The 27,476-nt window shown below is 39.5% G+C and overlaps 1 long non-coding RNA gene across 1 annotated transcript; it reads right to left on the reverse strand.

Moving 5' to 3' along the window:
• Positions 1-17,822: 17,822 nt before the first annotated feature.
• LOC123963631 lies at positions 17,823-20,641 on the reverse strand. The gene is made up of 2 exons (XR_006823232.1): positions 20,273-20,641; positions 17,823-18,095 (listed from the first exon to the last, which is right to left on the reverse strand). It is a non-coding gene; the product is annotated as an uncharacterized LOC123963631 (long non-coding RNA).
• Between the last annotated feature and the right edge of the window lie 6,835 nt (positions 20,642-27,476).

Genomic DNA, 27,476 nt, shown 5'->3' on the forward strand with positions numbered 1-27,476 from the left:
TAACCGCACCCTGGAGAGGATTGTGAAACAAAACCCATTCAAAAATGTGGGGGAGATTCACAAAGAGTGGACTGCAGCTGGAGTCAGTGCTTCAAGAACCACCACGCACAGACGTATGCAAGACATGGGTTTCAGCTGTCGCATTCCTTGTGTCAAGCCACTCTTGAACAAGACACAGCGTCAGAAGCGTCTCGCCTGGTCTAAAGACAAAAAGGACTGGACTGCTGCTGAGTGATCCAAAGTTATGTCCTCTGATGAAAGTAAATTTTGCATTTCCTTTGGAAATCAAGGTCCCATAGTGTGGAGGAAGAGAGGAGAGGTACAGAATCCACGTTGCTTGAAGTCCAGTGTAAAGTTTCCACAGTCAGTGTTGGTTTGGGGTGCCATGTCATCTGCTGGTGTTGGTCCACTGTGTTTTCTGAGGTCCAAGGTCAACGCAGCTGTCTACCAGGAAGTTTTAGAAAACCAACTTTATGGAGATGCAGATTTAATTTTCCAACAGGACTTGGCACCTGCACACAGTGCCAAAGCTACCAGTACCTGGTTCTGAATTAGCCAGCAAACACGCCTGACCTTAACCCTATAGAAAATCTATGGGGTATTGTGAAGAGGAAGATGTGATACGCCAGACTCAACAATGCAGAAGAGCTGAAGGCCACTATCAGAGCAACCTGGGCTCTCATAACACCTGAGCAGTGCCACAGACTGATCGACTCCACTCCATGCCACGCCGCATTGCTGCAGTAATTCAGGCAAAAGGAGCCCCAACTAAGTATTGAGTGCTGTACATGCTCATACTTTTCAGTTGGCCAACATTTCTAAAAATCCTTTTTGTATTGGTCTTAAGTAATATTCTAATTTTCAGAGATAATGAATTTGGGATTTTCATTAGTTGTCAGTTTTAATCATCACAATTAAATGAAATAAACATTTGAAATATATCAATCTGTGTGTAATGAATGAATATAATATCCAAGTTTCACTTTTTGAATGGAATTACTGAGATAAATCAACTTTTTGATGATATTCTAATTATATGACCAGCACCTGTATACAGGTCAGCATGTGTGGTCAGGTAAATGTACATTAATCATTTGTTGCAATTTTTAATTTTCTACTCTGTAGGTTTCTTCACAGCACCAGTCAAACGGGTCTACTTATTCCGGTTTACTGCATGTGGTTACCAAACAGGTTATATGGGTATTTTTGTGTACAACAACAACCAAGGGGTTATGCATAATGCGGAGTGGAAAGTTGACAAGTGACTTGAATATATGACTAACTCTGTTGTCTTAGAGCTGATAGCAGGAGATGAAATCCACCTGATTCTCCCATCAGGCTGTTCTCTCTATGACAATGGAAATATACACAGCACCTTCAGTGGCTCCCTTCTCTTCCCACTGTAAGGATGTTGTTTAGATCAGTGGTTCTCAAGGTGGGGTACGGGGACCCCCAGGTCTCCTTGATAGAGTTCCAGGGGGTCCCCAGCATGAAGAGGAATAATTTATTTTCATCATAATTCCAGAAGTAACACAATGACAGAATGTGTGATTACTTGGGTCATAGGTTTCATATATTTTCTGTAATAAAACATCTAAAAGCGAAAATCCTATCAGATGGAGAAAATGTGGAAGAGACCTCAGGAAGAGCAAAAGAGGAGGAATTGCAGAAATGCAATAGGTTTCATGTATGTACTAAATATACCAACATAATAAAATTACAGTATGGACAATCAGGGTGGCAAAAAGACATGTATGTAATAAGCTAAAAAATAAAAACAGGATAAAACAGGACAGTAGAAAAAGAAAAAAAGCCTCTAAAAAGTTTTGAAAATATGATCTAATACAACAGTGACTTTTAATATGACGTGTATATGTTGTGTATTACAAAAGCATTTTTTATAGCGCAGTTTCAGATAAATGTAGCAGGATACAGTCACATCCTTGGTGCATTTTGTGACCACATCTGAAGTTTTAAAACAGGTTTTCTTGCTGATATAACAGTGACTTTCTTTGTAATAACTGATTATGGAAATCAAATCATCGTTCTCAAGTTTTTGTCAACTCTGTTATTGGCCAGAAATTACATGAATGTCCTGGTGAAGGCTTTAGAGTCTGCAAGAGTCAAACTGGTTTTGACTCTTGCAGACAGAAAGAGACTGAAATCCTCTCTTTGAAAGGAAACCTGCGCTGCAGACAGAGGCCGAGAAGGTTAAAAAAATCCTGTAAGGTAGAGCTTTCTTTAGACAAAACTTGTAAGTCAGGAGTAGGTAGCCGCTTAGCTGAAATCTGTGCAGGAGGATTGTGAGGAGAAGGTGAGCCAGGTCATCCAGGGAAAGGATAATGATCACCAGTGTGATGGTGACCCTTCATCTTTATAAAAACACAATATGAAGTTATTGTAGATTTGGTAAGATTCACTGCAGCTGATACCTTTTATAAGGCGAGAATTACCACCCTCTGGTCATAAAAATATTGTCTCAAAGTGTTTAACACAGATGCATGATAATAATACATCATGTCAAACTGAAGTCTAATGTGTAAAAAATGATCTAAAGTAAGTGATGGTTCATTATAATATATAACATACTATAAGTCATGGCTCATTATCCCACATGAAAATCAGCAATCTAAACACTCAAAAACAGGAGGGTTTCTACCTTAAATCAAGGGACACTGAATATATGATTATCTGAGTCCTGATCTTTGACCATAGTTCAGCAATCTGAAGGACTTTTGAATTGTACAAACTGATTTTTGAAGTGTTTTGGTTACCATCAGAGGGCGCAAGAGAACAGTAACTTTCTATGGACTTACAGTTATTAAATGTATTTAATTTATGAATATGACAAAAAAAATTATATGAGATTTAAAATACTATCACTATGTTCTAACATGGAACAGTTTTTATATTATTTATAATATATCAGAGAGAATGAGATAAGTATTGAGACAGAGTGAAGAAAACTGTTTTACTCACTTTTCTGAATCTAATCAGATAACCCTGTCACTCTAAAAGACTTCAGCATTAGGATAAGTGTGGTTCTGTGAGTGTTTGTCTGTGTCTGTGTATTAATAAACATGTTGTATGTACAGCTGTGACTGCATGAGAGGGTATCACAGTAAAAGTGTTTCATCAGCCTGTAGCAGCTTTTACACTTTTTGTGTTAACAGAGAAACCAAAGGTGGCCTTTTACATAGCTCTGACTAATGCAGGAGTTGTTGAACCATACAAGACAGACATGACACTGAAATACAGCAAGGTCTTCACCAATATTGGCAATGCTTACAATCCAGCTGCAGATAATATACTGCAGGTCACATGAGAATGTGTGGTCATGTAAATGTACATTAATCAATTATTACTGCTTTTCCTTTTCTATTTTGTAGGTTTCTTCACAGCATCAGTAAAAGGGATCTACAATCTTCAGTTCACTATGGGTAGTCACCACACAGATTGTGTGGGTATATGTGTGTATAAGAACAACTAAAAGATTATGTTTAATGGGGAATGGAACAGTGCCGCTTACATCACTAACTCCCTTCTCTCCCACTGTAAGAAAGTTGTTTAGGCTGCCTTGGGACTGATTTGTTTCAAACCTTGTTGTTATTGGCTACATTGGGAAAATGCTGCTGTATCTCAGCACCACTGCTTTTAAGACAAATGTCTGCACATTTACTGCATATATCAAATAATGTGATTCTGAATCTGACCTCCCTGTTGTTCCCTCTTGTCTTAAGATGAAAACAACATTCAAATAAATAAAAAATACATTGAGGTTTTTAGATTCTGTTTGTTAACATCTAGTGTCAGTCTTCACATAGAAACTTTACATGAGACAATTCCATGCTGTAACTGTTTCAAGTTCCTTATTAAAGGGGTAATCTGTAGTTTTCAGCGGCCACTAGAGGTGTGTCATGTGCTTGTACACGTGCTTGAATCATATGCATGAATTCATGAGCGAGCATAATCCACAACACAACTGCTTTCATACAGAAATCCCGCAATAAACACGGGAACACCTGCATGCCGACTGTTGCTTTTCTCCAGACATGTTTGTGTTGTGCCCTTAAAAAGGGGAAAAGTAACGGGAGAAGGTTGAAGAAGCACACACACGCAGCTCTCGCCTTCACTCGTCTGTATTGAATCACCTTTTTTACAATGTATACAAAAAACCATACATTTCAATATTCATGCACTCAGATTCAGGACCACAGTTACAAGTATCTTCTTAATGCATTCTAAATTATCTTTTTAACTACATTACCATATGAAATGTGATTTTTTAACCAAAGTTATCAAATTACATTTTAATACTCCTTTTTAACTGAGTTCTCATTTAACACTTAAATGAAATGTACTTTTAACATTATTCATTGTCTCTGCATGACATGAACTCACCATTATAGTGATAAATATACAAGAAACCTTGCAGCAAAAATATGTGGGCGTAACAGTAGCTAGCTTAAACACCAAAGTAAACGCTTGGACATGGCGGGACTCAGACATGACGGAGCCATGAGGTCTCCGGCTGCTAGCATACACATCGTCTCAGTTAGCCCCAAACTTTACTGACGCTTTTATCCAAAGCGACTTACAATTAAGTAAGTGTCCTTTCAACAGGTGTTTAGGTTTACAGTGCTATGTGAGTGGCAATTACTTAAAAAGGGGAAAAATAACGGGAGAAAGTTGAAGAAGCACACACACGTAGCTCTTGTCGTTCAAAGAACGTTTAGTTCATAAGACCTAATCATGTGTATGACTCAGGAGGAACGGGTTGTCTCTGTGAGTGATTCGTTCATTTTCACGCATGCATGAAGGATCTTGAACTCTTACGTTCACTCGTCACACGGCAGCTGCATGGGCTCCGTCAGCACAGGAAACAGAATTGATTAGACTCTCAACTGTTGGTCTCTAGGTCAGAGTCGTTCATTTGTCACGTGACAGCTACTGTGGAGCAGGAATGAACGACTCGTTCACCGCTCACATGGGTCGTCCTCAGTCTTTCGTTCACTCAGCAGGCTCAGTGGCTGCCAGCGCCGGAGAATGAGGTCGGCTTTCAGGTAACAGTCACTGGACTGACATTATATAGCTATTTTGTTAATTATGTGACATTTTATAAAGCATAACATTATTACAGCGCAGTGATGCTGTACTAAGTTATAGTTTTAACACAGCCGCAGTAACTTTAGTCCTGCTAGTGTTTAACATTACAGCTAACAGCTGATGAGAGTTGTTGTGGGTCCACTTCAGAGCCCTGACAGGGTTCTACCTGGAGCCAAATTACCTCAGAGGTCGTCTCCTCTCCAAAACAAACAGACCCGGTCATTAAAACATTAAAGCACAGCCACGTAGCAACGTTAGCATTAGCCCTGTAAACAGCTAACAGCTGATCCAGGTCCGCCAGAAAACGCAACGTAACTTTTCCTTTTTATTTACCAACAGAGCCGTGCTGTTGTTTCACAGCTCGTGACAGGTGAACAACCTGCCGTGTTTGAGAGCGATGTGCTCATATGTGTTTCTCTGTCTGCAGAATCAGGACCTGATGTGGCCCATTCTGAACGAAATGACTCAAAAAAAGATTAGTTCATTTTAAGGAACGAGATTTGAATCTGTATTGAATGAAGAATAGAGATGTGCGGATCGATCCTAAAGTATCGATATTTCTGATACCAACATTTCCTGCTCTATGATCGATACTCATATAAATGGATCGATATATAAACTCAGTCACTTGGAGTGAGTGTGTGTTTTATTATAAGTATCTTACTGTCACCAGGATGGTCTAATTATACTCAGTTGATAGGAACTACTTTTCCTTCCGCCTGTCAAAGTCACGCTTGCGCTACGGCTCTGTGACGGAGCTTCTTTGAAGTGAGCTACTGCAGCCCTTTACATTTAACGTTACCGCGATTGAATGGCCGACTGTAAAAACAGTCACGTCTGGCTGTGTTTTAGCTGTGAAGGTAATAATGTTGCTCTGTGTGATGTGTGTGCAAAGACAGCGAATTACTTTGGCAACACTGCAAACTTCGCTAAACATCTGAGATTAAGTCTGTCACAATAATATGATGATGTTATGAAGCAGCAGTTCTGAGCAGGATATTTTTATTATAATTAAAGAATGTGACAGTAGTTTGATGTCTTGTCATTATACAGCTATTATTTTGAATTGGTAAGGCTACTCCTTATTTCTCTCATAAATACAGAAACGGGAGGAGGGAGGTCACATTAAACTAGAAATAAAATATGTAAAAAGTATTGGTATTGGTAATACCAGCCTGGGTATTACTTGGTATTGGATCAGATAGGAATTAAGTGGTATTGCACATCACTAATGAGGAAGAGAAGCACGACCCCCCTACTGGAGCCCCGAGGCATTACCAACACATTGAGGAGCAATTAACCCACACAGACAAGAATCAGCATTATCTGCATTCCACTTCTTAATATTTATCGCTGTATAGTTTTAAACAGTCAACATCTTCATATAAACTCTATTATAAACATTAGCTATTATAAATGAAATGAAATTACATGTCCCAAAAATGAAATACTGTAGTACTGGAATAAACTTCTTTAATAATAAACTTTTCAAATAGATTACTTGGTATCAAAATAAGTTAGGAACTTTACTTTCATATACCACTTGTCACATTTGGGCTCTGTTACTTCAACGTTCAACTGTTACTGTCACTTTAGTTACAGCGACTGGTGGAGAAGCTCTGTACCTGAGTATCAGTAAAACAACAATAAATCTAAATTGAACGCTACGAAGCAAACTGCGGCAGGTCCGAGCTACGTTAGCTGGCTACCATGCCTACATTACTATAGGCTAGCGTGGTACACAGGACAGTAATAAAGGTCACCAGATGCAACTTTGCACCTGATAACGTTAGCAAGTGCTCAGTGTTAGCCGGCGAGTTAACATGACTTCAGGCTTTCTGATGTTGACTGTTTTCATCTAACATCATCTGATTCTCCTTTGCTTAATCACATAAACCTTTATTTATTTGTATCCTTACATGGAGTCTGTGTTCTGCTGGGAGCCGGTTGTTTTGTGGTGTTAGCGGACTGCATTTCGTTAGCTGCGGTGTTGTCGCTGTAGTCAGGTAGAGGCTTGGGAGCGCACATGTAGCTACATCCCGACCCAGTGCCTTCACATTAAAAGCAGAATAGTGGCTGTTCCAAGCAACAGAGAAAACAGGCATGTGTTTCATTTCTAAGTGAGGCTACTAAAGCCAATTGACAAAAAGGCAGTTAAAGTTTGATTTATTAATAAGTGATTTAATTGAAAAACTACATACAGCCCCATTAACCCAAGCTGGATTTTGGGTTGGTAAATGAAAGTCAAAATCTGTGTTGGTAACTAATATTTCATAGACAGAAGAAAACTTGACCTAAAATATCTGTTTGTGTCATCAAGTGTCCTACTTTATATACATAAATAAGACATTTTTTTTGTGTGTGTAAAACTGAACCACTAGTTTAATCTTTAACAATACATTGTATTTTCTAGTAATATCACAGTTTTTACTTAAAATCTTTATCTGTAGAGTAACTGTAGCTGTAGTGAAGTTCAAGTGCTATATTTTCTCTCTAAAGTGGAGCAGAAATGTAAAGTAGAAAAATTGAAATACTCAAGTAAAGCTCAGGTTCTCAAGTAAATGTTACTTCCCATCATTGCTTATTACAATATTTGTGTGGTGTGTTTGCTTGTCTGTCTATCACAACTTGTTATTAGTACTTACCTTTGTTGATCTTCCCAGTGGCTGCCAATGATACAATTGACTTCTCCACCTATCCTTTCTTCTTTGCTTTTAATTATCCAGGGAAGCCTTTAACTGTACTACACTTTCCACCTAATGAAAATATACTTATTGTAGTAATCAGCAAATAACTCAACAAGCCTCGGGTTTTGTGGCACATATAAATCATGCCATCGTTCTCACTACACTCCTTCACACAGGTGCAACACTGTTTGATTTCCCTCCTGTGGCTCTTTATGCTAGGGGTTGGCAAATTGTTGATGTGGGAATGTTGCATTTTCACATATAATATACAATATACAAATATATGCAAATGTCAGCTTGTCCAGGATGCTCCCTACATGGTGTATTTATTTGGAACCTTTACTTGAGTACAGATAGCTGTAGAACAATAGAAAATACTCAAATAAAAGGCCTGCCTTTAAAACCTTATTTAAATAAAAGAACAGAATTACCATCCACTAAAAGTACTTAAAGTATAAAGTAAAAGCACTCGTTACACAGAATAACAGCCCCTGTGAGTTTTATAGTATATAATAATTCTATTCATATTATTCATTTCATCAATTCAACAGCAATTACATATGTATTCTTCCAGTTAATGAAAGGTCCTCCCTCCGAAGAAAAAAAAGAAGAGAGAGAGAAGAGACAGTAATAATAATTGAAAACATAAATACATGTAAAGGGGTTTTGACTCTCATACCCCCCTAAACCCCCCTTTACAGTACATACTGTAAATGTTTGCACATGTAAATCCAGTGTAACATTTTTTTCCATATCATTGCACAAACTGCAGTATTGTGCATATCCTTTATTATTCTTTTATATTTTTTACATCTTGTGAACTATATATTCCATATTTATGTTTATTATGTTTATTGTTATGCACCAAGACACAAAAGCAAATACTTGGCAATAAAGCAGATTGGGACTCTGATTCTGATACTTGTTTAGTGTTTAATACTTTTTTCAGTTTTTGTGGGTTTATCATTTTACAGCTATATTGCTGCAAAAAGAATTTACCTTGTTGGACAATAAAGATATGACCTGAACTGAGATGAGCTGGGTGTACACATTTCTAGTATGGACCACATGTTAGATTAAATTAGATTCAGCTTTACTGTCATTGTGCACAGTACCAGTACCAGTAAAACAAAATGGAGTGTTGAATCTGGATTTGTTATATTTGTAAATAAAAACAAATGCAAAGGACAGACTGAACGATAAAGCAAAGGGGTTGTGATATATACAAAATAAACAAAACAACAGAGAATAGAAAGGTTAGCGTGAATGAACCTCCTCAGCGTTGGCAGTGTAAGTGTATGTACTTGTAGAAAATTAAAACAGAAAGGGGTCAAGACCAAATCACTGCTTCACCTAAATGTTGTTTATAATGCGTGGAGAAAAAATGCCGAAATGAGGTAGACTGAATGCTCCACAGAAATAAAAAAGAAACTTTCCCTATTACAGAATCACTTTAAGGGCCTTTTTTTAATAAACATTCTCAATGGCAAAGATGGATCCGCTCGGGCGAGATTATGATTACACACTAAAAAGGATTTTCCAAGAACTAAAGAACAGTGAGGGAGATAAGTGGATGAGGGAAAGGGTTTCCCTCAGAGGGACTCATCACAGCGTGATGTCCAGCAGCCACAGGAATATCAGATTTGGGAGAATGACTATCATTCAGAGAGTTCATTTTCTCGGGAGATGGGTTTGCTATACTTCTTTAACTAAACCCTAAGATTGTTTCTCCCATCTGTTTTAGCTGTGATCCATCCCATGGCATTTGGCACACAGATTAGAGTAATAGGAGAGAAGGGGTAGTGGTACATTTAGAGACCGTGAATTGCATTCTAGGCAGCGCTGGCTGGAAAGGAAGGGCTATAAAGACTGAAATCACGTCCTACACAGAGAAAAAAGAGAGAATAGGCCTTTGAAGAGGTTTTGCTGTGGAGGCATTTAAAGGAGTGAAATAATTGGATGCTGGAGGCCTCATCTCAGCAAAAGCAAGAATGCAAACCCCGTTCTTTCCACCAGTGTGAGGCACTTGGAGGAGGTAAAGTCGGTGACAGGTGTTGTCATCCAGTAAAATCACCAACCAAGAGGTTTTAATATCTTTCCTTTCACACTACACTAAATCTAAACAGAATTAGGGCATTACTTTTTCTGTAGGATTGTATTTTGGGAAGAAGCCAAGTTATACACAGGTACCAGGGGATATAAACACTATATTGCTTCTCCAGAGATATTGATCCTTTCATGGCTACTGTGCTCCACTGCAGATGAAAGTGAGCTGCTTCCCTGTTTGGTATCACACTTGTGATCTTGGCGAGGAATGAATGAATGCGTGAGAAAGAAATGGAGGCAGAACAGTTGAATGTAATCCCTGCTCTTACGCCTGCTCTTACTGCAGTTGGGCTATGGTTCAAAGAACAATAGGAAAATGCTTGGGTAGGCTTATCCTCATTCCTGCTCATTCAGTTTATGGTAATGGACTGGAGGTGAGTTAAGGTTATTTGACCAATATTTTATTCATTAATCTACTATGATGTTAGCTTGTATCTAATTGTTGGATAGAGCTGTTTTAAATAAACTGAGAACCAAAGTCATAGTTTCACTTTGTCATCGCTATTTCCTGTCCCATCTCACCCTCACAAAAAAAAGGCCAAAAGTCCACATTTCACAAATGGAAAAGGCAAAGGACAATTCTCCAAAATGATGACTTGTTTAATTATTAAGGTGCACACTTTTGTACTGCACTTGGGATTAAAATCAAAGCCATATTTAGGATTAGGTTTAGCTCAGGATATGAGATCCCGAATTACAAGGATTTAAAGAAATAGCTCCACATCCTGGGATATATGTTTATTCACCTTCATTACAAGAGTTAAATGAGAAGATGGAAACCACTGACATGTCTGTGCGTTAAGTACATAGCTGGAGAATGGAGGTGATTAGGTCAGGAAAAAGACTACAAACAGGGGAACAGCTAGCTAGGGTTTTTTTTCAAGGTCAAGAAGGAACTTTCACATGTGACCTTTGTTTGTTTATTATGGAGTGTTAAAAAGGACAATTCATAATTGTGTAGAAAGATAAGGAGACTGAACGTGATCTGCATTGCAAAGACAACACATTGGTGTGCATTCATCATGCAGGCACTTGTGCTCCTCCTGGATCCATTCTCTTCACTTATGTTTTACAATCTGCATTTGTCATTGTAACTGTATACCATGTATTTGTGTTGTGAATCTTTTCTGGACACACAACATCTTTTGGATGTCTGTCCTGGGAGAGAAACTATTTATCTTCCTGAGGCATTTTTCTCTTTCCATTTTTTTTAGGAGTTTTGCCTCAATCAAAATGAGGGTCTAAAGCGAGAGATTACTGTATGCTGTACAGATTGTAAGGCCCTTTGGGGCAAATTGTGATTTTTGATATAGGGCTGTATAAGTAAAATTTACTTGACGTGTCCCAACAGTGCACCAAACACCAAATTTTGTTATGAACATACTGTAAAGATACCCAAAACGCTATAAATATACACTATACATATACACTATGAATATGTTTTAGAAATTTTACCCACTGACACAGTTTCATGAAACTCACCCTGGCACCCCTGCTGTTTTGGAGTGTAATTCCCCGCTATCGTAAATAAGAGCCGCTGTACACATGCATTGTTGTGATTACATTATGATCAGATCTAGAAAGACACCAGCTTTGCAAACAAGACACAACAATATTACTTACTAGAACAACAGCAAGAATGCCAGCTCGGTGTCTGTCTTGCAGCCTTTTATTTCATAAAGCTCTCGCCAATGTCCAGGAGCATCTTGATTGGTCACTCTGTTTTTCTGTTCTCAGCTTCCTCAGTCAGCGTCCTCTTTGGTCTCTTCGCCTCTGCTTTTAGCTAACATTGTGTCCATAGAGGCTGCTGAGCCCGGTTATGTTGCACGCTTGCCCTCTCCGATGTCGGGTGAACAGGCAACATAACCGGCTCTCCACCAGCAGCAGCGTAATGTTGCTTGAAACTTGGGTGGCAAGCTAGCCACCAAAGCTAGACAGCAACCAACACAAGAGCACTCACAGTAACGTTACCAATGTCTGAGTGTGTTATGTGGTTAGTTTGCTAAAATCAACTCTAGATTTATAGGTAGTGGCTAAACGCCTGTCTGTGAAACCTCTTGCTGATTTTGCTCAATTCAACAACTTTGCTAACACAGCCAAATATCAAGCAAGCAAAACAAACCAAGACAAAGCAGGCCAGCTCCAATATTTACTCTTGTTCGGTCTCTTGTTTAGTCACTCTCTCATTTTCTCTTCCTTTCTCCTTTCTTCGATTTGGTCTCTTCACAGCTTCTGCCATGATATCCATACTGAAAATACTGAGCTAGCTTCTTCCAAAGAACTGACATTGTACATTTTATACTTTTTGCTTTTTCTTATGACTTGCTCGCTGAAGAGTTGTGTTGGTGCCGTAAAGCATTGCGCCATTGTTGTGATACATGTCCCGTGATTCAAATGTTACATTGAGCAGTAGCAGGTCGTGAGGGCCTGGAGTGGCAATGACAGAGACGCCATTCACCCATTACAAGTCAGTGTACTATCAATACCGTGAACATCCACTGTGTTTTGGGGAAGGTTTAACACTGAATATTGAGGGAAGAAATTAGCTTTCTTTTACCTTTTGAAGATATTTTATGACAGGGCAATGCAAATATTGGAGGACACAATATTGGACACAAATTTCCATATTTTATATATTGAGGGTGACGCTTGTGTCTGAGAGTGTTTGCATATGCTTGTACCATATGTGCACTTGTATTCGTGTGTGTGCCATTTGTCTGTACCTGGCAAGGTCAACACCTCACATCAGTCATCTGGTCTGATATGTCTAATCTGTCAAAATCTGGCGTCAGTTGACTGCATGGAACAAATAATTGACTTGACAGGCTGACTTTTTTTAATCTACAGGGCTTGTTTTAGGATGATTTATATGTGTGTGACCGTGTGTGTGTGTGTGTGTGTGTGTGTGTGTGTGTGTTATATCTGTATGCCTCTTTCTTCGTCGAGACAAACCTTTATATAGACATTGCTTTGTTATACTGTAATCATGCAGCCTCATAGGGGACTAACCAGGCAGCAGTATGAGAACATCATCTTTTATTGTTTATCCCTTTCCATTTGAGTGGATGTAGTGAGAATAACAGGAGAAAGAGATACTTTTGGTTCAAACAGGCTGCTATAGTGGCTTTTTGGTGCAACTCACAGAGAGAGTGGCATCTTTAGCTGATAAACTTTGTCAATGAGATGCAAATCCATGCAGCACTGAGGAGGAAAAAAAGCCAACAGAGCTGGGCTACTGCACGCACGCACACACACACACACAGTCTATAACTTTCTTCTTCAAACTCTTCATTCAAACATGCATGCATTTGCTGAGACATTGCATAGTAAAATTTCTTCTTGATCATTCACTTAGCAATTCATACATCATCGGCGTCAGCTGCAGCACACAGAGCAGTCTGGGCAATCCTGTGCTCAAATTGAATTAAGCCAATCATCCTCGAAAAATCCAATCGTTCTGCAACAAAGGTATTCTATGTGGGACTTTATTAAATTACAGAAGTATTGTATTCCAAAACATTATATATCCATTTCAGCTCCATCATAACCAAAAGTTTTTGGTTGACTCAGTGGGATTGAGGTAAATGGGATTTAGTTTGTAAATGTTATGTTCACAATCAACGGTAAATGTGACATGTAGGGACTCTCACATTGATGAGGGGAATTTGGGTACCACCAACACTTAGACACTCAGTGTTTTAAAGTTGAAATTAGAACTGTGCAAAAAAAGGAGATGGATGGCTTTATGACACAAAACAAAGGATAAAAAGAGCAATGATTGTGCCCAACGTTGATTTCCGTTCCCAACATATTTTCAGACATTGTGCAGTCTGATCCCAACATTAGTCTCGTATCCCTCAGGGGGAGTTATCCTTCATAAGATGGGGATGGGAAGGGTCTTGGTTACACAAGACGAGCCATATGGTCACTGTCACTGCTCAGTGATTGGCGCTAAAGGTCCCACTGTGCACTTTGCTTTGCTCTGCAGATGGTGAATGTGACGGCTGTGTCAAATTAGATATTGATCTTAAGTGTGTGTGTGTGTGAGTTTATTTGTGGGTACCCTTGTTGGTCTGCTCTCCCCATAATCGATTTATCTTAAACCTCTATAGCATCTGTGGACTGCTGGTCATTCTTTCATATCAAGTTCTTCAGGGTATGTAAGCAATTAGTCAGCGGCTTGTTGAATATTTCTTCCCTTATTTAAATGTGTGTGTGTGTGTGTGTGTGAGGCATTCAAGTGGATCGATCCTCATTTGTGTGGACTGACCCTGAATATGAAGGTTGAGGTTTATGTTTTGCAGAGATATTACAGGGGGAGAGTATTTGTATTTAGATAAATATAAAAATTGACAGAATAATATATATAGAACTATATATATATATATATAACAAATATATAAGACTAATAATGAATATGCGCATTTGTTGTGTGATATTCAAACATATATTAAGTTCCACGTACTCTAAGCCAGTTATATTAAGGGGGTCATATGGAGGAGCCAATCTGAGCCACTCCATCATTTCCACCTCTGTCACCAGACAGTCAACTTTCAGTTGTTTCATTTCAAAACATGATTTGGCATGAACAAAGACAATTTGAAGGAGATGACTCAGCAGAGGAAACTGCACACAGCAGAATGATGGATGTCTGCACAGAACAACAAACTGCAGCTCTGGCCTCCGTTGTTGTCAGAGGCTGACATGTCCACGTTATTTGAAACCATAAAATGTTTGCTTGCATTTATGCTTGCCATCGCAAACAGAGTTGTTTGTAATTTTGATACAAGAACTTGAGAAGAAGTGTTCTAAAAATGCTTTTCTACATGTCACGCTTAAAAGCAAAATGTTGATGGTAAATTATACTCCAGGTTGCAGCTTTTATCTTTAAAAGATTTCAGTTGATTCATCTGAGAGTGAAAGCAAGGAAGACTGTGTGTTTGTGTGTGTGTGTGTGTGTGTGTGTGTTTGTGCTTTGGCACAACCTCCTAAATCCTCAGGCTGTTCATCTTATCATCTGAGATTTGGCAGCTTCTCCCTGTTTGTGTATGTATATTTAGATATTAAAACGTGTGGGTGTGTGTGTGTTAATATGTGCTAGAAGTCTAATTATGCTAATAAGGTATCTTATTCCTTTCTTCTCTCTCTCTCACACAACCTCTCTCATACACTAGAACTGTGTTTCTTCCATGCTTACACTTGCTATTCTCAGTGCCTAAGTGACAATTATGGCAAAATGCAGCACATTATGAGTGTATGGTGTATTCTCACCCACAATGGTTGCCATCTTGGCTACGTAGCGGAAGGAAAATATTTTCAAACTTGTGAAAATGGCGTCCAAGCAAATAAAATGTGTGAATTTATATTCATTTTTAATAAATAAAAAGTCAAGTGAGCAAACAAGCCAGCAGATATTTTGGTGTGTTAAATGTTGGAAATAAGGATCCGTTTGTTTACAATTCACCATTAAAAAGAAGAAGAAGCAGAAGAGGTCAGAAGTTGCGGTCATCATTACACTACCTTGTCGAAATTCCCACACTACACAAGTAAGTACATGGTGTACACAGTGTACTACATATATATGTGTACAAACGGAAGTATCCGAATTGAGACACACCATAGCAGTCTCCCTGCTACTCTGGTATGGCCTACTTCCTCCCTGATCATGTCACCTGGTAGCGATGGTGATTAAGTGGAGAGAACGGCAGGTCCAACAATGCTGGAGGGCACTACAGGTCCCAGGATGCTGAGGGGCACCTCTCTGTTTTCCTTGCCCTCTTGAGAATCCTCATGTCAGTAATTAGCGAACACCGCCTCTGGTGTGTGTGTATGTGTGTGTGTGTGTGTGTGTGTGTGTGTGTGTGTGTGTGGATACTGGGTTTTTAGATTTTTGTTTGCATGTGTAAGAGAGAATATTTTGAGCTTAACTGTTCACCACTTTCACTCTAAACCTCCAGTAGTAGCTTATTAGGATGTTAAATAATTTAAGTCTGATACCAAGATCACTGTCTAGTCATATTATATTACATTATGTACCTCGGTCCTTTCGCAGGACTCATGACTTCTTTGGAAATTTTTCAACTCTGAATCACAGACTGATCTCTATTGGTCTTCAGCCTTCCCAGTGCAAATGCAACAATCCCTCATCACAACATCTCTCACATCATCTTTCACCTGCACATATCTGACGTAGGACTGTAACTAATAGATCTCTTCCACTACGTGACCTTCCAGAACCTTTCAGGACTTTGGTTCTAGATTCAGGCTTGTATTTCCACTGTGTTTTACAAACAGCATCGTTCTGTATATACTTCACTGAAAAGGCGACTCCACTCCTGATACAAAACATTTGGTAGGCATGTGTAGTACAGCTGTGGGTCTGACAAAAAAGGAAAAAGTGGCACTAAGGATTTTTTACTTTTACATTTATGCATAGTAACTTTATAACAGCACTGGGTTTATCATTAGATTAGTAGAAGGGCTCCACCTGCAGTACAGTGGGAGGTGGACAGAGTGGGGATTGAAGGGGACTGGTTCCAGACCAGCTTCCATCCTGCTCAACAGCTCTCCAAAGCCCAGTGCGTCCCTCGAGACAGGTTCACCAGCTGCCGGTATCTCTGTTCTGTACCATCAAACCACCCCGCTGCTTAATTCTCTCCTGAATCAGAAAACAGTTCACAGTGCAGTGGAGAACAGACTGATGTCTGATTGTTTTGAAAAATAAATATGAAGATGTAGTGTCTGGTCACGTTGTCCCACTATTTAGTGGAAAAAATATCTCACTACTAGAAGTAGTTACGCAACCAAAACATTGCTGGGAAATGTAGTTAAACTAATAGCATTCTCCACAACACTGTCATATAGTCAGCAGTTTATAAGGACAAATACATAACAAGGCAGCAAAAAATACATGTTGTATATTCAGAATCAGTATATCGCCTGTATATTGAAACACATGTCTTTGCAGTGCTCTAAGCACAAGTCCTGCTTTATTAGTGCCATGTTGCCTCTGTACACACACACACACACACACACACACACACACACACACACACACACTGAGCTGGGAATCACTAGAAAGTGACATACTCAGTTGTCTCTTTATGGCTAAATAGAGTTGATAATAAAAAAAAACATTTTCTCACAAGAGTACTGCAACTACAGGAACAAGAGAGTTAAAGCGAGGGATGTTCAGGTACTCTTATTTTGTTACTCTGCAGTTAGCTGTCATGTTAATGGTGAGCACCTCTCCATATTAAGTACGCCCTTGATCCCTCCGTCCTTCTACTGCTGTGCTCCTGAATCCCATTATACATACAATGCCCTGCACATGCACAAACAACAACAACAACACACACACACACACACACACACACACACACAGACACATTTAGCCAGTCCAATCACTCAATCCAATCCACAGTTTTTCATTTCTCAATTCTTAACACTGGCTCACGTTCTCCCTTTCATGATGAGGCTAATAAGCAGACAAAGACAGAAGAAATGAAAAAAAACACAACCTTCATTTTTTCATTCACAGCACCAGCGACATAGTAATTGCTGAAAAACATCTTCTCCCTCAGTCTCTCTGATATCTCTTTCTCTCTTTCTCCCTCTCTCTCTCTCTCCCCTCATCATTTCATTCATCTTCAAGCATCTTTCATGTTCTTTGTATGTCTGCCCCACAGCAAAGTGAATATTACAGAAAAAGAGGTTACATTCAGCGAGAGGGGTGAAGCTCCGTGTAAAACCGACATGCAAGCACACACACTCACAGTCACAAACAAGGGCACACACACACACGCACACACACACACTGATATTCAGAGGAAATCAATTGGGACATTCAATCTTCTCATTCAAGTGTTTCTGTAACTGCGTGTTTGACATTCTGAAAGATTGAATATAAGAAATAACGCACGGTTTGAGTTGCGGGTAATTCTTTATTCACAGCCATAACAGATGGATGTCAGCTATGATGTGTGTCACTGTATTTTAAGTGAGTGTGTGAAGTGCTTTGATGATGTCACACAGAGATGATAGCTCTTTCATCGCGCTCTTCTGCTTGTTGTTTTGCCTGGTGTCCGCTCTCAGGACGGTTGGAGGTCTTTTTGCATTTCTGCTTGAGATGGGCGGACATACTGGACTCTGATTGCCTGCCCTACATCAAGGTGAGCTTGTCGCTGAACACCTACCCTGCCATGTTCATGTGTCAATCCCCCCCAACAACAAACAAACAAAATCATGTAGACTTGCCAACTGTAACTATAGCTTTAAGGTTTTATGGTGCTTTTTACATTTTATAGTGTCACTGATGGATACAAAACCTGATTTTTTTTCTACCAACTGACTAAGTTCAGATTTATTATTTCATGTGTATTTGATTGCTTGTAAAAGGAGAGTCGGTGTGTTTATGAGCATCTGTGCATATTTACATGCAAAAGGGATGGTACATGTATGTTTGTTTATTCCTCACAAGCTGTTGACAGATGGTGATGTGCAGGAGGTGGCCAAAATGTCAACCCAGACGTGCACAAAAGTATTTTAAAACATTTTTTTCTTTTACATGTACATGTACTTGATTTCTACTGTGATTACAAACATTTATTAGAATCAGACTTCCTGGTCAGATATTACCGTAGCTGGGATCAGACATTGACGATTGAAGAGTGTGTTGTTTGGTAAGATGGCCAATAAAAGTGGTGTTATGAAGGCATTATTGACAGAAAGAGTGGTGAGTTTATTATGGGCATTAAACTGGCAATAGATGGAGACCTTTGGCCACGGTTCTAGTCCAAACAAGGGCAAATGTAATCATTCCTCCTTGTTTTTTGTCCCTGGCCTGGTCCCATTTATTCCTATCTGAATGTGTGCAAGTGTGCAAGTGTGTGTGTGTGTGTGTGTGTGTGTGAGAGAGAGAGAAAGAGAGAGAGAGAGAGAGAGAGAGAGAGAGACCACACCTGCTTGATGCTGCTGATCTACGCTTTACTCATTAGTATTAATGAATCACACACTAGCTACATCCCGTTCATTATCTCTCGCTTTCAATTCAGTTCAGTTCAAAGAGACTTAGTGTGTCAGTAAACATGAAACAAAATATGAAACAAAACATGATCAAGAAACATATAAACAATAAACACTCAGCATATATTGTATAACAAGTACTGACTGCAAAAACATCTTAGAGGTTAGACCAAAGAAGGAAAATGTGGACGTGATGTCTAACTTTAAGAGAGTATTTAAGTCTTGAGTTGCATTTACTTTGCACTGCTATCTTGTCAGTTGTTGAACTGGACAAACACCAAGTTTAGTATAACACACTGAGACACCTGTCAATCAAGCAACACATACCCAGAGATACCTATTTTATTCACATCTTAATGCTGCACTAATCAATATTTTATTAAAAATGGATTAAATGACTATATGTAATGTAAAAGCTGCTTGTAGTGACAGACCCACAGGGAATTATCGCGGGACTTTGCAGTTCCCCTCAGTTCCACAGAGAGTTTTAGCACCCTGGTTACTGTATCACTCTGATGATCAGTTTTCAGCCACAACAAGCAGCAGCTTAGTTTTTTTGCTGTATAAAATCCCACAGTACACTTTCTAGCACCAAACAACAAACAAAGTTAGAGACTAGCTGTTGAACATTTAGCAGCTGAAGAGCTAGATATTTCCCTCACAAGTTGGTAGAGACTAAAACACAGCTAACAAAATGAATATTGGCCAGAAATTGTACTTCTAAATAATATTGCTAATATTGCTCTGCTGGATGTGTAAATAGGCAACTGTTTGCTGACATGTTCGCCATAACAAGTATGCCAATGCTGTGTTTACAGCATGTTCTGCTTTGCCTGATATCAGACAGAATTGTCAACTTTTTTAAATGCCATTTCCATCTTCAGAGCGTTGCCTCTAATCTAACCGATTTATATCGGTGAGGGAGATTTGAGTTTCCCTAACCAATGCTGCTTTGAGATCTGCTTTGAAATACATAAATTAGAAGAAGTTAGATAAACTATTAATCAACTAACTTCCTTCTCAACTTGTTTGTTGACTGCATTTTGAATGGGAAATACACATTGACACTACGTCAGAATGACCATAATTTGTTGGCATTTTCTGGGTTTCCACTTTTTCCTCTTTTCCCTGTCTTGGTGGCTATTTTCCCTTGCAACATGTTTTATTTTAATCCTTTACTTTCTACCTGGCTCTCTTTGGCTTTCTTTGTGTTCATTTCTTTGTAGATTATTGCGTGCTCTGTACAGCAACTCTCTGGGCCAGCGGAAAGCCCCCAAACCATCAATCCTGCATCCTGGCAGCCCCAACCCTGGCAATAAAATGTGAACCTATGTTGTGACAAAACTGACCTCCTTTTCTGGTTCTCTGAGGATTGTGCCAGCAGGATGTGAGAAGAGAGGATGGGGGAGGAATCCAGGGAGACATGGATGGAATGGAAAACGCAACTGGCAGTGATGAACTGAGAAAATTGGGTTGGTGGAGGGAGAGGTGACGAAAAGGAGTTCAATGAAAATCTAAGGTAGAAGCACTGGAAGGAGATGAGGGGTGGGCATGTGAAAGAGAAAATGCTGGGAGGAATAGGAAAGTAGAAGGAAAAGGGGCAAATTAAGTAGGAAGGAAGGTCGACGGATTGGGTTGAGTGGAACCGGTTACAGCCAATGGAGGGTGGGGTGATGAGCCTCCTTGTGCCTCTAGCAGGAGTTGATTTACTGCCCACCACCGAATGAAGATCCCCACCATAGTCATCTGCCTCTGTCTCCAGTTTACGGCTCCCTCCCAGGGGTGATATTAATACCTGAGGAAACACTGCGCCTCCATTCACCTGCTGCAGTGGGGACTTTATAGGGCACTTCACTGCCAGAGAGGTAGAGCATTACTCACAAAAAAATGTAGTATTGTAGTTGCAAAATATTCTCCTCGGCTCTGCAATAGCGACCCTCCACAGAGCTGTTATGGCCCTTCACCAGAACTTGAATGGAACAAAACTGCCTTTTGTTGCTGCACTGCATTCTTTAAACAGCTGTCTGACCGGTACGTTTACTGTAAAATGTTTGACAATGTTGTCATGGAAATGAGCACTGATTTCAGCTCCGTGTTTGGTCCAAAGAACGCATGACTCAGGAATCTAATATGTTGCCATAGCAATTCCCATGGCAGCTGAGTTGATTATTCCTGTCGCTTGAGCTTGACGAGCAGGCCACACATGACATGGCGAGTATTTCCATCACATTATTTGCCATCCAGATTAGATTTACGAACACACACACACACACACACACACACACACACACACAAACCACACGGTCCCCCGATCCCTCATCAAGTATTTGTGTACTGTAACCTCTGTCTCACTCTTCTTGACTTCATCCCCCCCCCTCCCACATGACCTCTCTTTCACCTTAACTCTATGCAAAATCTTACTGCCTCTCCCTCCCCTCACTATCCCTGCACAACCCTTCCATTCTCCCGTCCCGTACTCCTCAGTGATGTTTCATTTACTTTAATCTAATTTGATGTTATTTAATTTAGAGAGCCGTGACTTGTGATGGCTCAGCTGGGATCCAGGGGCGTAGCTGCATTGTCGCATGTGTGTGTGCGCGGGTGTGCGCGTGTGTGTGCGCGATCACGCGCATGTGCGTGCATTTATGGGTCTGCAGTGTGCACACATGCACAGATGTGGCCTTCGGCGGAGCAGGAATGTTTGATTTTTGCAGCCTGACTTTCGTCTCAGAGAAAACAAACTAACTTACAATCATGCCAAGATGGTCATCACTTATTTACATGGCTGAGTAAGAGTTGGGAGACAGTAGGATGAGCGGGATGGAAAGGATGATGAGGGGTAATGTTCGGATAGCCAGCTCGTGGGGAAGAAATGAGGGCTTCAGGATGAGAAATAGATGACAAGAGGAAGTACAGGAAGAGGAGGAATGACCTTGTGGAGGCCAGATAAACAGACATATTGTTATTTATGTGACTTCATGCATTATTGACAAGGGAATTATTTGCTGCAGGGAATGGTCTTCACTTGTAATAATCTCCAGACTGTTTTGAAATGCTGCTATAGATGCTGGCTATGAAGACAAAAGTGTATTGGGCATTTAAATTCATCCCAAAGGACATACTCCAAGCTGCAGAGGACAGATCCGAAATTCTGAGATAAAATAAACTCCTATCAATGCAGTATTATCTGTGAAATGTATCTGCTGAAATAAGATGAGAACACAGAGCTGCTTTATACATATTGTTTAACCTGTAGCTCCAGTCATACGAGAATATTATTGTAAAAAAATGGAAAAGTTAAAAATATGTTGGAGCAACAAATATCTCTGCTTTTATTTTACATATAGTTGTATGTCTGGATTTAGTATGCAGCACACTGCATAAAGCAGATAATCTGCTTTTTTAAAATAACAAATAAAAATGCCTTTAGGAAACCAATATGAAAATGGGAAATGCATAATTTTTTGTGGTTCTAAGTAGCGTTTGGGGCTTTTTTCGGTTCTGTTGGGCTGTGTTTTTTAGTTTCAGTATCGCCTCACACACTGTTTGTTTACTTTGTAAATTCTGATCTCAGATGAACTTGTAATCCTGTTAATTTTATCCCTCAGACTTTCTCAGAGAGCAGCAGTGATGCCAGCAACATTACCATATCATGAATTAAATGTAATGTAATCGTGTTTTAATTAAACCTCATTTGGGTCTATTACCAGCATGTGGTAATGTGTGTGTGTGTGTGTGTGTGTGTGTGTAGGTGGATGATGGGGTTGTATTCGGGTGTTTCAGTGTATGTGCCATTTTCAAGCTACTGCTCTCATACACGTGCTCACAATGCTGCTCAGACAGAGGCAAGCTACTGCACTGTCAATTTTATTTCATCTCATTGATTCAGTTACTTTTTTCATTTTTCTTTTTGTCACTCATCTCTTACTGTGCTTTACCTTTCCACGGCTCTAAATTATATTTAGGTTTGGGTTTGCGATTTTACTATTGCTTTTTAAAAGTTACGCACAAAATCTGTCCTCTGGAATGTTTTTATTAGTTTGTTGATGTCCACGTACTGTTTGTGTGTCGTTGCCTTTTGGATATAAATTCTGGCTGATTCAAACTCAAACCATTTGGAACCAGACGGGATAAGAAGAAAACTGCTGCTGCTGAGTTCAGGCGGGATGATGGACTGGCAGCTGCCTGTCTCAGAAGAGAAAACAGACTAGAACAGCTTAAGCCTACCAAGGTGTGAGATTTATTCATGCTGTGTGTGTGTTTGTGTGTGTGTGTGGGGGTGGGTGGGTGTGCGTATGTGTGTATGTATAGGGTTCTGCTGATATTGGATTTTTGATGGCTGATTCTTTGATGATATGTTTGCATTGAATGTTTCAATAGCTGACATTTTGTGCATTATAGCTGTGCATTTTCATGACAAAGATCTTTATCTATCACCTAATTTTTTTTTTTTTTCACATGTGGAAAAAGCCTCTAAAATTGCATTTAGACCATCATGTTGCACTAAAACTTACCCTGAACCCATTAAAAATTGAATTGTTCCAGGATTTAGGAGCTCCATTTTGAATGCTAGGGGAAACTCTGAGATAAACTGAGCTTTTAATTTACCAAATCATTACTGGATAATTGAGTGAGGAAATGAAATCTGCAAAGAACATGAAGGATGGATCTGTGGATCACTCATGTCCACAATGAACAACACTGACTGACAAGCAGGAGGATGATATATTGGAATCCAGCTTTTTATGTATGTGTGTGTGTGTGTGTGTTTGTGTGTGATGTTTAGATGCATGTGTATTTCTGAGTGTATCCTCTTAAAGGGAGATGATGAGTCACCCAGTAATCTCCAAATGGAAATGGTGTTACATTTTGAGGATACATCCATCATGTCTCCGGCAGGTATGCAGGTCATCAGGCGAGTCGCAGTGCACAGCTAACTGGGTTATAGTTTTACCAGCCTCTCACTTTGCCTGTCACTACTCCGGAGTTGGCAGTAATTGCTAATTTTATGGTCTTTGGACAGCACTGTTAACAAACTACTGTATGTTAAAGTTACCGCGGTTCATGTTATTACAGGCTGTCAAACACATGTTACTTTAGTTATTTAACGGATAGCTTACAAATTGTGAGCAGGTAAAGCTTCATTGACTTTCTCGAAGCCACTCTCTGTGTCCTAGTTGCACACTATACAGTATACTAACTCAGAGAGTGTTTTTAGTATGCAAATACAGTTCATGGTGGTGTGATGGTTCTGCCAAAATATCTCAATTTAGTGCAGTGTATTTTATTTGTATTTGATATGGAATCAGGGCATTGACTGACAGAATAAGACATGGACAGGTCACATTTAGTTACATTCATACTATCATATCTGAAGCAAAGAAAAGATAAAACATTCAACATTAATAGTTTTAAAAAATGTATGCCTGCAGGGACAAATATTATTTAGCCTTTTTAGTATTGGCTTTGGTGTACCAAACAGGTCTAGGTTTTTCACACCCATCACAATTCACGTTTTTTAAGGTAACGTTGCAATTACAGCACATTTGTGTGTATTTTTGGAATATGTAGTGCCAGGATGCCTCTGGCCTTGGCCTTCGTGCCCAGGGCTACACAACAACAAAAAGTACATTTTAATTTTCTACTGCAACGTTTCCACAACCTACACAAGGTCAGTCCCATTTTTACTGTGTGAAGCAAAATTGTCATGTCTTCTTATTTAATCTGCAATCAGGTGGTCGGATTCCATCTCTCACAAATTGTACACGTCTGTACACACATAGGTCCAAATGTTATATCCAGTCAGCTTTGCATTTTTCATGTGGTGTTGCAGACGTAACCTTTCTGGGGTGAACTTTAAGTTGTATTCCCATCTCTTGAGGGTATTGTATATGTTACAGGACATTTCTTCATTTATCTGTGTGTGTGAGTTTGTGTGTAAGCAACTGTTTTTTATAATCACACAGGGTGGCCAAGCTTATTGTTTGGCTGGTTGACCTTTGAGCTGTAATGTTGCGATGACGATTGCGAATGATTGAATGATATGAATATATGAATGAAACTGGTGAACGAATTCACCAGCTTCCTTCAGATTTCTCTTGATCTCTGCACACTCCCACTGTGTTGCAGACACACAGAAAGCACTATGGCGCACTTTTCTGCTGATTATTTAAGTATGTCGCCCTGTTCACAATCCTGGGTACATAGGTGAATGTGAATAAACCAGTTTAGGAATTTCAAATGTAATTTTCTCTGATGCCCACGGCACAGAATTCTGGCTGACCGGGTCCTGTTTCTTCCCCATAGAAGGTCATCACTGCAGCAGGACTTGGAATAAGTGTGGCAGGGATGTGGAGTGGAATAGATGATGACAATATTTAAATGCTAATGAAAATGAGGTTGGATTTGGAGAGATGTTGAATGTATTATACAGCAGGGTTGTGATCTGACACCCTAATCTGCTTTCACGTGTTCCCGTGGCTGCCAGGTTTCCACTTCATAAGGGAGCAGCAAACAAAGATCAAGGCACAGTTCCTCTGCCAGTTGCAACTTTACAAAGTTGAGATACGTCCAGTGGAGGCTTGCCTCTTCTACAGCTTTAAAACTGCAGTATAAGGACAGAAAGTTACCCTCCATTTCCCAATAGCTCCAATCTGAGTTTATCATCACCAGGCTCAACTGAAATCACAAACTTTGGCACCCTTCAAGATACTGCTTCATTTTGATAAATACCCACTCTTAAGAGGCTATTGAAACAGCACATTATCATCACCTTTCACTGTTGTGGAGGAAATAAATTGCCATATCTGAAATGAACTTTGAAATGCTAATGTTCTTGTTCAGACGACTGCTGTGTAACCTCAACAGAGACTCTTTCAGTCTATCAGTTCATTCAGGTTCATTCACACAATCTGTAAATGCAAAGTTTTCTTTCTTTTTTTAAATGTGGACCTATTGAATAAATTTCTAAAATAAATGACTGCTCCGAGATTCAGCCTTTCAAAGACCTTTTATTACGTGTCACTCCCTTATATTATTATTATTATTTTTTTTTTTTAGTCACAGTCTCATTTATGAAGTGATTAAAGCTCAGGAGGCAGGATAAAAGCACATCTCTATTAGTGAGAAAACATTACAAGAAAAATAGGGCAGCCCCACTTGATTGCCAACAAGACTCCCTATGTTTATTTGTTGTGAGGTCAGAGTCCATGTTAGTGTGTCCCAGTGGCTCTATTATAAGGTTTAGACATCCTCTCATTAGTCCTTTCTTTATATTTGTGAAGCCTGAAGTTTTGCCATTGTCAGTTCTCTCAGGTCACTTGGCAGGATCCAGCTGTGAATATATATTCAGAGTGTATTAGTCAGCCAGTCAGCAGGGAACTGTAACACAGTGAATCAAGATGCTGAAAATAAGTCAAGTTCTTTGCCTCAGTGGAGAGGTTTGTAATGAAGGAAACACAAAGAGGGGCTGCTGACATTTTGTCATTATGTGACGGTGTTCTTCTGGTCCCATGTTTGCAGCATAATAAACAGTGTATGACCAACCCACCCTCCATCCAAAAAAACACCCAATTTGCATTTCTCAACACCTGAGAAAATTGTACTCAACTCAGCGTGAGATTTAGATTATCACCTGGCCAAATACCTGCCACACACAGCTGTGTCCATTTAGGGCAGCAGATGCATACAGATGGGTGAAAAACTGAAAGGAAAAATGGTGCACGAGTCACTGAAATTATGTGAATCAGAGGCTTTGGCCTTCACAGTCACCAGATCTATACCCAAATGAACACCTATGAGAGAGACTTTTCCAAGAAAACTGTTCCCTCCAGTAGAGTTAAGAGACATGAATCTATGACAGGGAGCACTGTCACTGTTTTGGAGGCTTGTCGTGAAGTTTCTTTTCCATTTTTCATTTAGCCTTTCTTTAACCAGGCAGGTACCAGGTGGGGCTGCAGCTAACGATTATGTACAATATTATCAATAAACCTGCCAATTATCTTCTCAGTTCATCGCCTAATCATTTGGTCTAGAATGATCAGAAAACATAAAAACAATGCCCATCACAGTATCCTAGAGCACAAGGTGATGCCATCAAATGTCTTGCTTTCTACGACCAGTAGGCCAAAGACATAAAACTTTCTACGATGTAAGACAAAGAAAAACAGCCAACTCTCATATCTGAGTAGATGGAACCAGAAAATTCCTGCCATTACTGCTTGAAATATAACTTTTTAAAAATGAATATTATTTGCAAAACATATAGCATTTCGAGGGACTAAAAATTAATAAACCAATCATTGCAGCTCTAGTACCAGGTAAAAGTCAAGAGAGTCCCGGACAAGGGGGCAACACTGAAGAATTGTGACAACAATAAATACAAACAACATAAACAGGATTAAAACAGCTGCCTGACACTGAAAAAAAGGTATATTAAGATAATACCCAGTTACGATAAGTAATGAGTTTCTAAAACTACTCAAAATTAATCAGATTTTGTGATTCTGGCTATGAGTATATACATAAATTGCAGTCCTGCAGGTTTGGTTGTTT

The sequence above is a fragment of the Micropterus dolomieu genome, linkage group LG23 (genome assembly GCF_021292245.1).
Source record: "Micropterus dolomieu isolate WLL.071019.BEF.003 ecotype Adirondacks linkage group LG23, ASM2129224v1, whole genome shotgun sequence".
In the NCBI taxonomy this organism is placed as follows: Eukaryota; Metazoa; Chordata; class Actinopteri; order Centrarchiformes; family Centrarchidae; genus Micropterus; species Micropterus dolomieu.